Source organism: Antechinus flavipes, chromosome 1 (assembly GCF_016432865.1).
Source record: "Antechinus flavipes isolate AdamAnt ecotype Samford, QLD, Australia chromosome 1, AdamAnt_v2, whole genome shotgun sequence".
NCBI lineage: Eukaryota > Metazoa > Chordata > Mammalia > Dasyuromorphia > Dasyuridae > Antechinus > Antechinus flavipes.
The window spans coordinates 386,464,563-386,480,711 of NC_067398.1; the positions used below are offsets into that span (position 1 = coordinate 386,464,563).

A 16,149-nucleotide genomic window follows, 5' to 3' on the forward strand; every position below is an offset into this window, starting at 1 on the left:
TACATAAATCAAAGCATACAAGATAAAGAGAATAGACACTTTAGAGGAAAAGGCAGAGAAGCAAGGTGATATAACAGAAAGAGAACTGGACTTGAAATTCCAACACCTATATCAAAATCTGGCTTTGGCTAGTTATCTAGGATAGATTTAGATATAAAAGCAATAGTGAATAGATCAGTCCAAGATGGCATATCCAGAAACAGTAAGATAAAATCTGAGTTTCTGAAGGGGGGAGGGGGAAAACTATATAGAAAAGAAAATAGAAAAGGAAAAAGATTTCAACAGTCTGGTAGTGGGTTGAAAACCAAAAAAATCCATATCAAATCAGTATAAAGAGTATAGAGAAGAAAAGGACAGCAGGAGAAAAACAAACAAACATGGTATTAAGCTTAAATAAGACTTCAAATTGCAGATAAAGTAATTGACAGAAGTGGACCATAGGTGAACCATTTCAGGCTTCAGGGGTGGGGAAAACTTTTTTTCATAACTGCCACAAAGGCAAGGGACTCAGGGAGAAATTTGAATTAAATATGCCCTCAAATTCCTACGATTCTATGATTCCATTGTCAATAACCTGTTTGCTTAGCTGGACTTGTTTATTCCCCTCACTCCCCCTACATCCCTGTTTGTATACATGCATACACACACACACACACACACACAGTCAGTAAATCATGATAAATATGATAAATGGATTGATAATATTAGTCACTTTCTATTGTTTAATAGGGCAAGACCTTCTTGATTCAAAATTGAATTGCTTCTTTAAAAAGAAGGAACACTATCTCCATTAGCCCTTAGGACATGGAATGGAAAAAATTAATAATACTGCCTCCAACCCACAAGAGTAAATTATTGCAATGGAGGAGGCATAAAAAGAAGGAACACGACTAGCATCCTCTTATTTAACTAAAAAGCAGGAACAACCAAAACTTAAGAATACACCATTAAGGGTCTTGATCTCTTCTCTTTTCTTATTGGTGGGAAAAAGAAATACTCTTTGGCTCATCTGTTCCCCTTAAATGGCTGCATGCACCTAAACCATGTATCTTATATCTTTAAAGTAATTATTAGGGAGTATAGTCTCAATTTATAGAGGACATCTTGGTAGATTTATATGTTTGCCACTGACTAGATATTTCTCTAACTATTTATAAGCTCAGTAATTTTCAAAATACCAAAAAAAAAAAAAAAAAAAAAAAAAAGCAAAACTTTTTTATATGTTTCTCTCTATCTCTGTCTCTCAATCTCTCTCTCTCTCTTTGTGTGTGTGTGTTTCTCCCTGTTTCTGTATCTCTCTCTACAACGTTATTTTTATTGAGTGGAGTTTCATTTCTTTGCCAAAAGGAATCCTAGATTCACAGGCTCTTGGCTGTAGAAGAACATAGACAATGTCTTTCTGAAAGCCTTAATGCAAAAAAAAAAAAAAAAAATCATACATCACAGATATATATTGTGTCAGATTAATAAAGAAGCATCTTGTACATAAAAATGTACAAGCTAGATGCTTGTATATCATATCTCTTTCCTTCTCAATTATTAGTGCATAAACTAAACATTAGATCTAGGAGGAATTAATTTACTTATCTAGGTTCCAGTTTGCCTTTGTTTTGTTTTGTTTTGTTTTTTTACTTAGAAAATAATAATTTTTTAAAAAGAAAATAATATTAGATGACTATGAAGGTCACATTCCTTCTACTTTCAAGCTAGGTAGTACATGAGATAGAGAAATAGGCCTGGAATCAGGAAGACTCCAGGAAGATTTGGCTTTCATCCAATTGTATTCATTATTTATTGAAGTTTTCATTTACTTAAATATTTATAAACATATATAAAATACCTACTACATTCAATGCAATGTGCTAAGTGCTAGAGGAAATTTGAAAATAAAGAAGATACAATCCCTATACTTAAAAAGTTTGTAATCTAATGGTGCCAAAGAAGTCTACTCACTGAAATATGATTTTAAAAAAATACTCTGAGTGGACTATAGCAAATCATCTCTGAGCTTCGAATATTTCTTCACTTTTAAAATGAGGTTGACATATTGAGATAAGGTCCCTTTGAGATAAAAATTCTATAAGATGTTCTCAGTTACAAGGCAGTACCATAATAAAGTCTCTAAAAATGAGCTTCTATCATATCACTTAAAAAATGTTGGACACAAGAACAACCCAAATCACAGATCCCTAAACTATCTTCTTAAGAGAGATTTTCTGATTTTTTTTCCTCAAGATTGTCAACAAAGCAAGCAAAACTCAAATTTTCCAATTCAATTCAATCCAATAAACATTTATTGAATGTTTATTATATTCCAGGTACCAGGCTAAGCACTGAGGACACAATTAATAAAAAGAAAGAGTTTCTCAAGGATCCTTTTTACTGTTGTTGTTCAGCTGTGTCCAACTCTTTGTGACCCATTTGGGGTTTTCTTGATAGAGACACTGGAGTGGTTTGACATTTCCTTCTCCAGCTCATTTTACAGGTGAGCAAACTGAGACAGTGTTAATGAACTTACCCAAGGTCAGATAGCTTTCTGTCTCTGAAGCCAGATTTGAACTCAGGAAGATGAATCTTCTGTCTTCAGGCTCAGGACTCTATGCATTAAGGTGCCTTCCAGTTTCCTAGGGATTTCTTATAATGATGAAATTACAGCCACACCTCCCCACATCCCCTTCTCCAAAAAAAAAAAAAAAAAAAAAAAAAAAAAAATTAACATCTTACAACTATCTGTGCTGACTAACTTTGAATGTCTGACACACATTGTTGTTAAGCTCTCAGTTAATTTTTTGGAGTCACATGTATTATAGAAAGGAACAATTTACTTAAAATTATAGACATTGTTCCCATTAGACCAATGCTATCCTTTTAGTTCTGTTGTATTTAGGGATATGAAAATCTTATGGAAACTTGTCCATTATCTCTCAGTGTATGGAAATTTTACATGTGTATGTATAGAGATTTTATATACATATATATACACACATACAAACAATCACATGCATTTGTATCTTCACATGTGTGTGTATGTATATAGAAACAATCTAGAATGAGACAGAAGATAAAGAAAACAACAGAGAAGTTTAAAACTTAAAATTACATGGAAATTATTTTTAACACTAATGACTTTTTTATTATCTCGGGCATAAGAGTCCATATTTTTGATAGAATTAATGTATAATGAATGCCAGTCTTTGACCTAAATGTGGAGGTCTACTCATCTGGGGACACATCTGAACTTTTTTTAAATGTGCCATGATTTTCAGGCCTCGAAGGACTGCCCCAATTCTAACCTAAGAAACTGGGGGAGATCCCCAAAGCCCTCTTCTCTTCTTCATGGTTTGGTTTGATGGGATGAGTTGTAGGGGTGGCAAACACTCAGTTGAATTTTAGAAATAGTCTAACTTAACGTCATTCAAAAAATATTTATTAAGCACTTACTATGAACCCAGTGTTGTAATAAATAAGAGGTATAACCTAGAGAGATTCTAAAATATGAGCCTTGCTTGCTAGGACCTTTCCATTTAGGTTTGCTTTATAAGACATAAGCAAATTAAACAAAGAAAATAAATAATAATACCAGATGATGTGTGCTTAAGAGTCAAAATAAATGGTATGGGTAGTGAATGCTAAAGGGTTTTGGAGAAGGGACTAACTATTATAAGATTTAGTAGTTAGAGAATGCTCTATGAACAAAATGAAGCTTATGTTAGAACTTCAAAAATGTCAAGGATATTCTAGATATGAGTGATAGCAAAAGAAAAGGTAAAGAGATTGGAATAAGCATATCATATTCAAAATGCATAGAGGAGATCAGCCTGACTGCACCATAGTGAGTAGTCAAAGATAACATTGGATAGAGACAGGGCAAGTTTGGATAATATAGGGCCTTGAAAGTCATTCTGACACATCTGGGCTACGTTCCCTAAGGCAGTGGACAGTCCCTGAATGATCTTGAGTTTTTTAGCTTTTGAAGCTGATATAATGAAAGTCATGATTTCAGAAGATTAATCTGGTGACTCCACGTAGAATGCAAAGCTGACCTTGACAACACTTGTTACATTGCTGCACCCACCTCCCAATTCTAAATCTGAATGGCATGTAGTAGAATACAAGTTCAATTGATCTTTTGTAATGCCTAGAGAACAAATGTAAACAATCTCCGACAATAGCCCAATGTTAATACAGTGCAATCACCGAGATAGCAATCTTTTTTCCAAAGGTTCTATCTCTGTAGTATCTAAACACACTGAACAAGTACCCAATGGGTATGCTTTTACCCACACATGGAGATAAATCTTTATTCTTATCTTCTCCCACCAGCTGGTGCCATGTAGTCATATGGCAATAGACCAGAGGGGCTTTTTAATCATATACTATCAGGATATTCAGAGTTAAGGTCCACACAGCAACTATAACTCATCCCCTCTTTGAATAAGTAATTTCTGAGTAAGTATAGATAGTGATGCTACCCTCAGATACACTGTTACCTTCAGAATTGTTGAAAAATATTTTTGGTTTTATTTTTATTTCTTTCTGTAAGAGAAGCTGACTTGATTTAAAATAACTTTTGTCATGATTTTCCTTTGTGATAGAACTGGAGAAAGGCATATTAATTAATAGGGGCTTAAGGGAGAAAAATTGATTGAACCTTGACTGCTTTTTCTTATGCACACATGTAATTCAGTTGTTAAAAGTCAAGTCAATCATTTAGCAAACACCTACTATGTACATGCCAGTGTATTAGGTTCTGGGGATACAAACACAAAACTACAAGAAAAAGTTCCTGCCTTCATTCAGCTTACATTTTCCAAATGTAAGGTGGTTCAGAATAAAATAATTTGTTTTAATTATATTTCAATAAATCCAATTGGAACTTTTTTAAAGCTTTACTATTTGGGAATAAAATGAAATAGAATTTAGCCCAGAATTCCCCACAGAAGTTGGCTCAAGTCTGATTTTCAGGGCTGAATGAAAAAAGATCAGTTTCTCTTTTTGACTGATTCTCCAACAGATTGCTGAAATATCTAAAATAGCTAAAAAAAAAATGCAGTTGCTGCTTTTTTTTAGATTTCCCAGAAGTGATTACATAGTCAATAAGTCATCATAATCATTCAATGCACGATATCAGTAATCATGAGACACACTTTATTTTGCCCTCCACAAAAACCATATAAGATGCACACTCATAGAAGTACATGAACAAAAACAGAACTGTTAAGTACTCTTGATACTCCATCAGACTCCCTGTGTTTATAGGAAGGCATAGGGAATTTTGGGAATGAACACTCTCCATTTGCTTTTTTCCTACAGAATACAAGCAATGCATGACAGAGGAAGGGTTGTTGTCTCCATACACTTCTTTTGACTAACCAAAAGAAACCATTGTTATCACTCTGTCTCTTGTTTGACATTTATCTTTTAATTATAGGGGAAATAATCATTGAAAACAATACTCTTGTTCCTCCATACTTCTATTAGGTCAGGGCCCAAGGGATGGACTCTGAAAATCTTGACTTTCTTGAACTTTACATAGGAAGAACAATCTTAGGTATCTGGAACTGTACTTCAAAAAAAAAATCATTAAAAAAAAAAGTCATAGGTAGAAGGTCACATAGGATCACAGAATATGATTTAGAACCAATAATGAACCTTAGAGATCACCTAGTCTAATACCCTAATTCTGTAGATGAAGAACTTGTCAAATGTCCTGCCCAAGATTACATAAAAGAGTCAATGTTCAAACCCATATCTCTTGGTTATGAATTCAGTGTTCTTGGTTAAAATTGAGCTCCCCTCCCAACCACTGGATTTTAAAGGGCACAGAATATGCCCATTATACTGGTATTTTATTAGACAAGTTATTCTATAAGAAAGAATTATATAGAATTATGATGATCCACAATGAGTTATTACACATCCCAAAGTCAGCTATCAAGAAAACTTTAGGTCAGATGAAATCTTTGAATGACTTTAAGATGGCACCATTTGACAAATGAGCATAATTGAATATCTTCTGTAGTCAGTTCTGTACAGATTCCACTTTCTCCTAAATAATAGAGAATAATTATGGTGACACCAAGTGCCACTTCCCATCAGGCAGGCCTTGGTGATTCTCAAAACCCTCTAGCCATAGGGTTATGAGTGGGATGTACTAAAGCCAGTTCATGACCCTCTGAAGTTATATACCTCCCCCAAGAATTGTCTTATATCTCTCCAGAATATGGTCATTGATATGAATTGTAAGATGCTCAGCAGCCCTTGGGGGGCACCCAATAATTACACAGAATGCCTTTCAGTGATCCTGAGTCAGAGTCAGGTGTAGTGACACCTTATTGACATGTGCCTGGAGCCTCACTCACTGATGTATGTCATGAGAGAAGGCACTGTTGCTTCTGTGATGTGCACCAGTGGTACTTGTCAGTTTGCGAGCTCGGTGAGAGATAATGCATGCTGAGGAGAGCTACATTTTCTTTCTCTTGGGTTTTGAGCAACACTGCACTGGAAATCTTGGCTCCTCTTTTCAATTCTACCCCTGGCTCACTACATTGCCTTGTGAAAGTTACCATTCTGTACCTTAATTTAACAATCTATAAAACAGAACTAATGCTGGGCTCTATTCTGTGCTCATCACGCACACATTGTTCCACTGAATAGCGCCCTTAAGTATTCACTGGAGAGGTCTCCGTTTCCAGTAAATTTAAATTCATCCAAACACTCCCCTGGCACCTCTGGCTCCAGTGGCAGCTGGTCACAGTCTATGAGTGCAACAGACATCTGGCTGGTGATGTAGGTAGAAATGGAGCTAGCGGCCAAGTTTCTTCAGTCATAAAGGGGAAGAGAGAAGATTTTTTAATCCCTGGAAATAGGTACTCCTGAAGGATGGGGATTCATGTAGCCAAGAATTACAATTCACTGCTTAGTTAGTGATGATGAGTCCTATAGGTCCTCAGTGTCAGAAAGATTCCTATTCTGGAAACATGTTGATTCTCTTGTAAGAACTAATTCAATGCAACAAACTTATAAAGCACCTACTATGTGGAAGGCAATGGTTTCAAAATTAAAGCTATAAAGATGAAAAGTGACACAATATTTGCCCTCAAGTAGCTTTCTATCAAGTAGAGAGTGGGGGAATATGACATGTACCCAAATAAATAAAGGTTGGGGAGAATATGGGGGAAATAGAATCATGTGATTCTATGATATCAGCAAAAACGGACCTCTAGGCATATTTGAAATGGAGAGCTCAGTTTTCCTTTGGTGAATAATAGAAATATTCATAAAAGTCAGACATGAGGACCAAAGTCATCTAAAAGTAGTGTTGCATTGAAGAACACAGAAACAAAGGTTCAATCAACTAGAATAGGAGTGTTCCAAAAGGCCCTTGCGAGGGTGGATGGCTTATTCCCTGATTTTGATGACTGCCTGAAGCTGCTACTTTGCATATCAGAGTTCAGGGCACATGGGGGATTTTGGGGGTACACAGGTGCAAAGAGAGAAATAAATTAACTTGGAAAGATATTATTTTGGGCACACAGCTGTACTAACCTTAAAAAAATTATTGTCAGCATTTTTACATGCCTAGATTCAATAATCTACAGCCTCCCTTAAGGAAATCTGTCATGGTGGTCTCAAGACCACCAGGCCTAATCTTATAGTAATCCATTTCTTCGCCTCTGAGACCACCCATGGAACAGTCTCTTTCAGTAAGTAGACCTTATAAAGGCAGTGGTGCATGGGGGATAAAGCGAAAGTTTTAACCTAATTTCTGCTAATTTAATGAGTCATGCAGTGGTCTTGAAGGTCCTTGTAGTAGTGGTGGTACCACACTATGTTTATCCCTACCACACACAACATGAGAAGAATCAAAAACCCAAAGGCAATTGGGGATCTCCAGTCCAAACTCCTCAATCTATGGGGAGGGGATAAGAGAACAGGCTGTTCTATGGGTCTGGGAAGGTGAAATGGATCTGGGTTCTGAGATTATTGACATCACCTGTTGAAGTGATTTCACGGACTTTGTGGGAGGGCTTTATCCACATGCCTCAGGAGTTTATAAGGGCATGTACTCTTCTTTGGTCTAGAAGCAGGTAGTCTAGGGCCAATTAGTGGTCCATAACCTTCAACTTTTGACTAGGGTGTCAAGTCATTTGGCAGTGTTGATGATCTGTTCCTTCAGGTCTCTGACAAGCTCTTCCTGTGAATCTCTCAGGTATCTGTGCATTTCCTCTTATCCATTCCCCAATTAAATGCCCCTAAAGGGCTTAGACAAGGGCTTAGAGGCTGGAAGACAAAGTCATTTGACCTTGATGGAAGTATAAAAAAAATGAAGTAAATTCCCAGAGTGAAGAGGGGGAAGGTAGCTTGTCCCCAAAGAGGTCCAGCATGTGGGTGTCATTTTAGTGGAAGAGGATATAGCTGGAAGACAAAGTCATTTGATCTTGATGGAAGTATAAAAAAATGAAGTAAATTCCCAGAGTGAAGAGGAGGAAGGTAGCTTGTCCCCAAAGAGGTCCAGCATGTGGGTGTCATTTTAGTGGAAGAGGATATAGCTGGAAGACAAAGTCATTTGACCTTGATGGAAGTATAAAAAAATGAAGTAAATTCCCAGAGTGAAGAGGGGGAAGGTAGCTTGTCCCCAAAGAGGTCCAGCATGTGGGTGTCATTTTAGTGGAAGAGGATATAGCACCAGTCTATATGGGTCCATAAGGGGCATAGAAGTACCTCTTGTCAATTTAGATATCCTTCTGTTCAGTGATATTCCATAGGTGGATCCTCAAACTTTCTGGACAGGCAAGTGTCAGAGATCATTTCTCAGCAGGTATGATTAATGTCTGTAGGACAGTGGATGGATTGGACTTGGATAACATAGTTGTGGATTTGATGGAGATATGCAACAAGCCTTAGAGTGTTGGCTGAAAACTGAATGGTACTTCATGTGTCTTGTGACCAAAGTGGGTGTGTGGAGATATTTCCTTGACCATCTCCAGGTTCCAGGCCACTTGTGAAAATCTCTAGGTAAACTGCTAAAGTCTGCTAATGACAAGATTTAAGCAATAAAGCCACCAAGCTGCAAACAACCAGTCCAGGTTGGAAAAAAGAGTAAATCAAAGTTTCCATGCAATTAGTATTGGGATTAGGCCCAATTTTAAAACTACATTTCCTGGGTAAGGTAAAAAGACACAATGTCCTTGTATCTCCAGAAAAACTACAGAAAAAGTTTTAATCTGCAGTCCAATATTTATGTACCACTACTTGATTCACAGGATTTTCACTTCCTTTTGTAACCCATTCCACCAAGGAGATATATACACATTTTGAGGTAGAACCAAAATGGCATCTGAAAAAGCAACATTTTTCTTTAGGCCATCTTTTCTTATTCACATAGGTATTCTCATCAGATCATAAGTTCTTCACAAGATACTTCTTATGCTGATAAAATCACAGGTCCAATTGGATGAGGGAGAGAACATCACAGAGACCAGCCTCAAAATTATGCCAGCTGTTCTTGAGTTGTCTTTGATTTGAAGAAGGCTGATTTAATAGATAGGGAGATAGGTAGAAAGAAAATTTAAAAAAAAATAAGCATTTACTATATGGTAATCTTTTTTAAAAAGTGATTGGAAGTGGAGTAAGTAAAAAAAAATTCCATGAACATTTTCTGAAGCTGTACTTCAAGCAATAAAGCATGCTCACAAACTTTTAACAATTGTTCTCACCTCTGGTATCTGATTTTTGAGATCTTTCATAATCCAAACATACTGTTGATCCAACTTTATTTCATACTACTGTCTGTCAAGAGGCAATTAAGTGGTGCAATGGGTAGAACATTGGGCCTGGAATCTAGAAAACCTGAGTTCAAATTTAGTCCTAGATATTTAACAGCTGTGTAGCATTGGGGAAGTCAATCTCTTTCTGTGTCAGTTTTCTCATCAGTAAAATTGGGATAATAATAGCAACTACTTTACAGGATTGTTATGGAGATCAGATGAGATATATTAATAAATCACTTTTCTCAGTACCTGGCACAAACTAGATGCTTAATAAATACATGCTATGTTTTTTTTTTTTTAATTTCTTCCCAGCTTTAGTCAAACAATTCTCATTCATATCTTCCCTGAAGCCTCATTAGGTGTCTTTTCATATATATATATAGTGTGTGTACACACTTTATACATATATTTATATGAAAAGACATGACTTTTGCCCACACAGCACTTACAAACGCATAATGTTAATAAACACATAGTTATATTAGAGAATGGCATATATATATAAGCACTGGGAGAAGAAGAAATGTTTTACTTATGGCCTTTGAAACAATAGGTGCGTAATAAATCTATATGGAATTGAGATTGTTGAATGAAGAGAAGTACAATGAAAGGGATGTGGGAATCTTGACAGGACAGAGGTCTCTTTGGGCTGGAAGTGTCAGCAAGGTTTATGAGAAGGCAGCATTTGATATGGGTTAAAATATCAACAGGCAGTAAAGTTATTTGTGAACCAAGATTCAGGGATAGGAAATAAATTTAAGCATTTATTAGGTTCCAGGCACAGGACTAGGGACTGGAGATATAGCACATCATCTTGACAAAAAAGGAATGACCTATTCTGAAAGCTACTAGTTTATTTTTAGCTGCTTCACAGAATAAGTGAACAAGAATGTGCTAAATCAAACTGGATAGAGTTAAATCAAAACCCATAGAAAGGCCTAGAATGCCAAAGCTAAAAAAGTTGAAACTTTATTAGGCAAACAACTAGAAAATGTTAGACTTTTTTTAAAAAAATAAAATAGCATTTTTGATTCTCCTAATTGTTTACATATGCCATGATCATTCTTGAGCCTTCTTTCCGGCTGGGGCTCATATTGCCTATAGTATTTTCACTCTTCAGTTCATCTATCTAAATTACTACTTATTCTTCAAAGTCTATATTCAATTCCATTTCTTTCAAAAGCCTTTTCTAAACTACTTTTGTTAAAGTTGATCTTCCTACTTTAAGAACTCCTATTAAACATACCAATAGTCCCAAGTATCTGAATGAATTATTCTATAATAAATCTATAAATACATTTTTCCTTCCTCAGGGAAAGATCAAATACAAGATTCTCAAGGGCAGGGGGTATGTCTTGTCATAATGTTGGAGGCATAGTCAGTTTTCCAAAATTTGAATTAAATTGACAGGCAATTAATGAATTAAGTGGGAGGAAGAGTCCTTTATTGAAGAAAAATTCACTCTAAAAATTGAAGAACCAAATTAGTATAAAAAGTAAATGTTAGTCTTTTTTAGGGGTAGGAAATCCTCTGATAACTTTGTTTTGAAAAGACTAATCTATTTCTCAAAATCCTAGCTAACAGAACAATAATAAAATTAATTATAACAAATTTTCATGTGCTTGAAACTTAAGCACTGCCATTTTTTTTAAAGAAAATAAATTTTTACTGCTTATTTGCCTTCTTACTCCAGGAGGGCAAAGAGGGACTTTTTTGAATCTGGGAGGGAAAGAAAAAAAAAGATGCATGTTTTTAAAATTATATCAGTTCTTTGGTATGTGTTTTGTTTTTAATTCTTGCTCAGACTTGGGTGTGGTGGGATTTCTGGCTGGATCTTTCTTTGTGGACTCATGCTGAGTCCGTTATGTTCTGGAGTTGAGATTTTATTCAGTTTCTTTAATTATTTACATGTTCCATTGTGACTAGAGTCATCAACATACATTTTTCCCTTCTTTTTTTAACATGTTGGATCACAATGTATTATGCTTGGTAAGGAATGTAGATGGGCTAGTGGAGAAGCTATATAGAGAAACAAAATTAATTACAGTCACTTATAGGATTTTTGTAATTTCTTCCTCTACCACCTTCACCCGTCCCTTTGTCTTTTTTCATTCCCATTTTCTTTTCTTTTGTGGACATATTAATACTATGAAATTCATACTGTGCTTTTAGATTTGGATTTTAATTATACTGCATACCACATCTTCAAAGCCAACTTCTTGCATTTTATAAAACATTTTATGGGGAAACGATTACTCACTTCAGTATCTTCTATAATGAGGAAACTAAAAATCTTAAAACTTAAGCATATATGGATAATAACAATATGCCTCAAAAGCCAAAGAGAAAAGCTTTCATTTAAAAACAAAAAAGAAAAACATTCATTTTACAAAACTTAAATTGTTACATTTTTATGTGTATGAAATAATTCATAAAATTAGTATAAAAAGTGGGGTTTTAGCATTCCAAGAAATGAACACTGAAAAATCTTCCTAAAGAGGAAAATTAATATAGACTCATGCTTTTCATACAGAAAATAAGTTCAATTTAATTCAATTTAACAAACTTTATTGGGCAATATAATAGTATACAGAGACAGAAAGACAGAAAGGAGAGAGATAGAGACAGAAAGACAGAAAGAGAGAGGTAGAGGCAGAGACTACAGAAACCGAGACAGAGAGATAGACAGAGAATTTTAATTGTTTACTATATTCTAGGTACTTTGCTAAGAATTGGATATATAAAAACAAGCAAGCAAACAATTTCTCCATTTCAATGAGTTCATATCTGATAATATTTGAGGGATTTATACATTCCTGTTTTTCAGTGAGGAGGAAGTCTAGGTCTTATCTTCAGAAACTTAGATTCTTCTGCTTGTGAAATATCCTCTGCTTTCCCCCAATCACTGTCTTATTATGGTAGAGGGGTTTAAGTAGCTCAATGAAACTTTAAGTTACACATTTAGTGCAGAGCAATAACCAAGATGGACAGATCTTTGTGGAGAGTTCTGACAAAGGAAGTAGAGAAAGAAATGGCAAACACTCCATTATTTTTTGCCAAGGAAACTCCATTGACAGTATTAAAATGTTAAAAGAGATAACATCAGAAGATGAGTCTCTTGGGTCAGAAAGAGTCCAAAACACTATTGGAGGAGAATAAAGAATAACTGCAAGTAGCTCCAATACTAATGAAGGTGGTGGGCCAAAACCAAGAGGAAGCTCAGCTGTGGATATATCTAATTATAAAATAAAAGTCTGAGGCTATAAGAAGTCAATATTGGAAAGAAAGGAGGAGTGTAGGATCTATGAACCAAAGTAAGGTGGATATAAGAAGATGGAAATATGAAATATCAAAGTTTGGGTGTCAGTGAATTTAAATGAGAATGAATGAATTAATTCAGGTGGTCATATCATATGCAATTGTGTACAAGAATCTCTTAGAAGAAATGGAATAGTCCTCAAAGTCAATAAAAGCTATACTTGTTTATAATCTCAAAGAGGATAATGATATATATTTAAATCCAAAGTAAACTATTCAACTCCATAATAATTCAAGTCTATGATCCAACCACTGATGCTGAAGAAGCACAAGATAATCAGTTCTATGAAAACCTATAATATATGTATATGTATGTGTATATATATATATATATATCTTCTTTAACACCAAGAAAAACAAAAGATGTCTCTCATTCACCACAGGGAATTAAATGCTAAAGTAGGAAATTAAAAAAAAAATTGGAATAACAGGAAAGTTTGGCCTTGAAGTACAGAATGAAGCAGGGCAGAAACTAGTAGAATTTTGTAAAAATAAGTAATTGCTCATAACAAACACTCCTTTTCAGCTTATCAAAAGGGGACTGTATGCATGAATATTAACAAGTGACCAATATAAAAATCAGGTTGTTTATATATGTTTCATGGAGATGTATACAGTCAATTAAGACCAGAATTTGACTATGAATCAGATCATGAGTATCTTTGAAAAATTCACACTTAAGTTGAAGAAAGTAGAGAAAAACTACAGACCATGTAGGTTTGACCTAAATAACTTTTCTTATGAATTTGAAGTGGTGATAATGAATAGATTTAAAGGATTCAATCAAGCAGATAGAGTGCCTGGAGAGCTTTGCAATGTTGTACAGGAAACAGCAACTGAAAAAGAATTCCAAAGAAAAAGAAAAGCAAGAAAGCTGTGGAAGCTTTACAAATAGCTGAGGGAAGAAGGAAAGAGAAAAGGGAAAGAGAAAGGGTAAATTATACCCAATTAAATTCAGCACTTCAGAAATTGCAAGCAGAGTTAGGGTTTTATTAAATGAGCAATGCAAAGAGGTAAGAGAAGGGAATAGAATGGGAAAGACAAGAAATTTCTTTAAGAAAAACTATAGCTATCAAGGGAACATTTCATGGCATGATGAAAGACAAAAATAGTAGGGACTTAATAGAAACCAGAGAGATTAAAAAGAGGTGACAAGAATACCCAAGAGAATTATATTTAAAAAGTCTTAACATCACTAATAACCATGATGATGTCACTCATGTAGAACCCAACTTCCCACAAAATGATAGTAAGTGAGCCTTAGGAAGCATTGCTAAAAATGCCTAATGGAGGTGATGGAATTCCAGGTGGATTATTTATAATCCTAAATAATTACTTAACATAACAGCAAATCTGAAGAACTCAACAGATCACTGGGATGGAAAAGGTCAGTTTATATTCCATTTCTAAAGAAGGAAAATGCCAAATAATGTTCAAATTACCATAATTACACTCACTTCACACTCCAGCAAGATTATGCTTAAAACTCACCAAGCTAAACTTCAGTAATATATGAGTTAAGAATTATCAGAAGAACAGGATGATTTTCCAAGATGCAGAAAAACTAGAGCCCAAATTGTCAACATTCACTGGATTGTAGAAAAAGTAAGGGAGTTCCAGAAAAACTTCTACTCCTACTTTATGGACCACATTAAAGACTTTGCAAAATTGTATAGATCACAACAAAATGTGGTAAGTTTTCAAAGAGATGGGAGAAGTACCACCTCATCTTATTTGTTTCCTGTGGTCTTTACATGCAGGACAAGAAGCAACATTTGAAATTAAGTATGGAATAACTGATTTGTTTAAGACTGGAAAAGAAGTATGGTATTTATTGTCACCTTCTTTATTTAACTTACATACAGAGAACATCATGTGAAATTCTAGACTGAATAAATTTTTAAAAAATGGAATTCAGGTTGCAAGGAGAAACATCAACATTCTTAGATATACAGATGATACTACTCTGATAACAGAAAGTAAAGAGGAATTAAGAAACTTCTTGATAAGGGTGAAGAAGAAGAGTGTTAAAGCTGGCTTGAAGTTTAATATCAAAAAACCTAAGGTCTTAGCAACTGTTCCTATTACTTCCTAGTAAATAGAGGAAGAAATGGAAGTAGTGTCAGATTTTATATTCTTGGGCTCAGAGATTATTGCAGATAGTGATTGTTTTGATGAAATTAAAAGATGCTTTCTCTTTGGAAGAAAAGCTATGGTAAATGTGGACAGCATGCTAAAAATAAAGCAGAGTCATCATCTGGCTGACAAAAGTCCATTTAGTCAAAGTCATGGTTTTTCAGTAGCAATATATGACTGTGAGAGTTGGACTATAAGAAAAGCTGAGTATTGCAGAATCAATACTTTTAAGTTGTGATGTTGGAGAAAACTGTCCCCTGGATAACAAAGAACTAATCAGTCAATAATTAAATTAATTCAGTTTATTTACTAGATCAAACATGGAAGCTAAAACTAAAATACTTCTGCCACATATTGAGAAGTCAGGATTTCTTGGGAAAGAACCTGATATTGGAAAACTTTGAAAGCAGAAGGAGACAGCAGAGGATGAAATTGGTAGATAGTGTCATAGAAATAAGAAACATGAACTTGGACAGACTACAAAGATAGTGGGTGATAGAAAGATCTGGCATGCCTTATTTTCCATAGCATCATGATGAGTCTAACACAACTGAACAACAATAATAGGACCTCATAGGCAATTCAACCCAACTATCTTATTTTACAAAAATTAAGTGATACATATTTGAAGGCACAATGAAGTGCCTGAAACTTCATTTCAAACTCAGATTCCTTACTCCAAGTCCAGCACTGCCCATAGACATATGATATGTTTATATCCAAAATCTAATGGTTATTACTTATGTGACAATGTACAAATCATTTAATTTTCCCAGGTCTGTTTCCTTGTCTCTAAATTGAAGGGGTTGGATTCAATGACATTTAAATCTCCTTTCTAGCTCTAAATCTATGAAACAAGCAATGAAGACCAAGTTGAGGTTCTGTAACATTTCTTTACTGTGGATCCAATCTGCATAGCTTT

At 34.9% G+C, this 16,149-nt stretch overlaps 1 long non-coding RNA gene across 1 annotated transcript in view; it reads left to right on the top strand.

The window, feature by feature from the left end:
- Window positions 1–8,105: 8,105 nt before the first annotated feature.
- Window positions 8,106–16,149, top strand: part of LOC127543600 (uncharacterized) — an 81,143-nt gene continuing 73,099 nt past the window's right edge. Inside the window, exon 1 of the long non-coding RNA XR_007949261.1 lies at window positions 8,106–8,212. This is a non-coding gene — a long non-coding RNA (uncharacterized LOC127543600). The remainder of the gene's footprint in view (window positions 8,213–16,149) is intronic.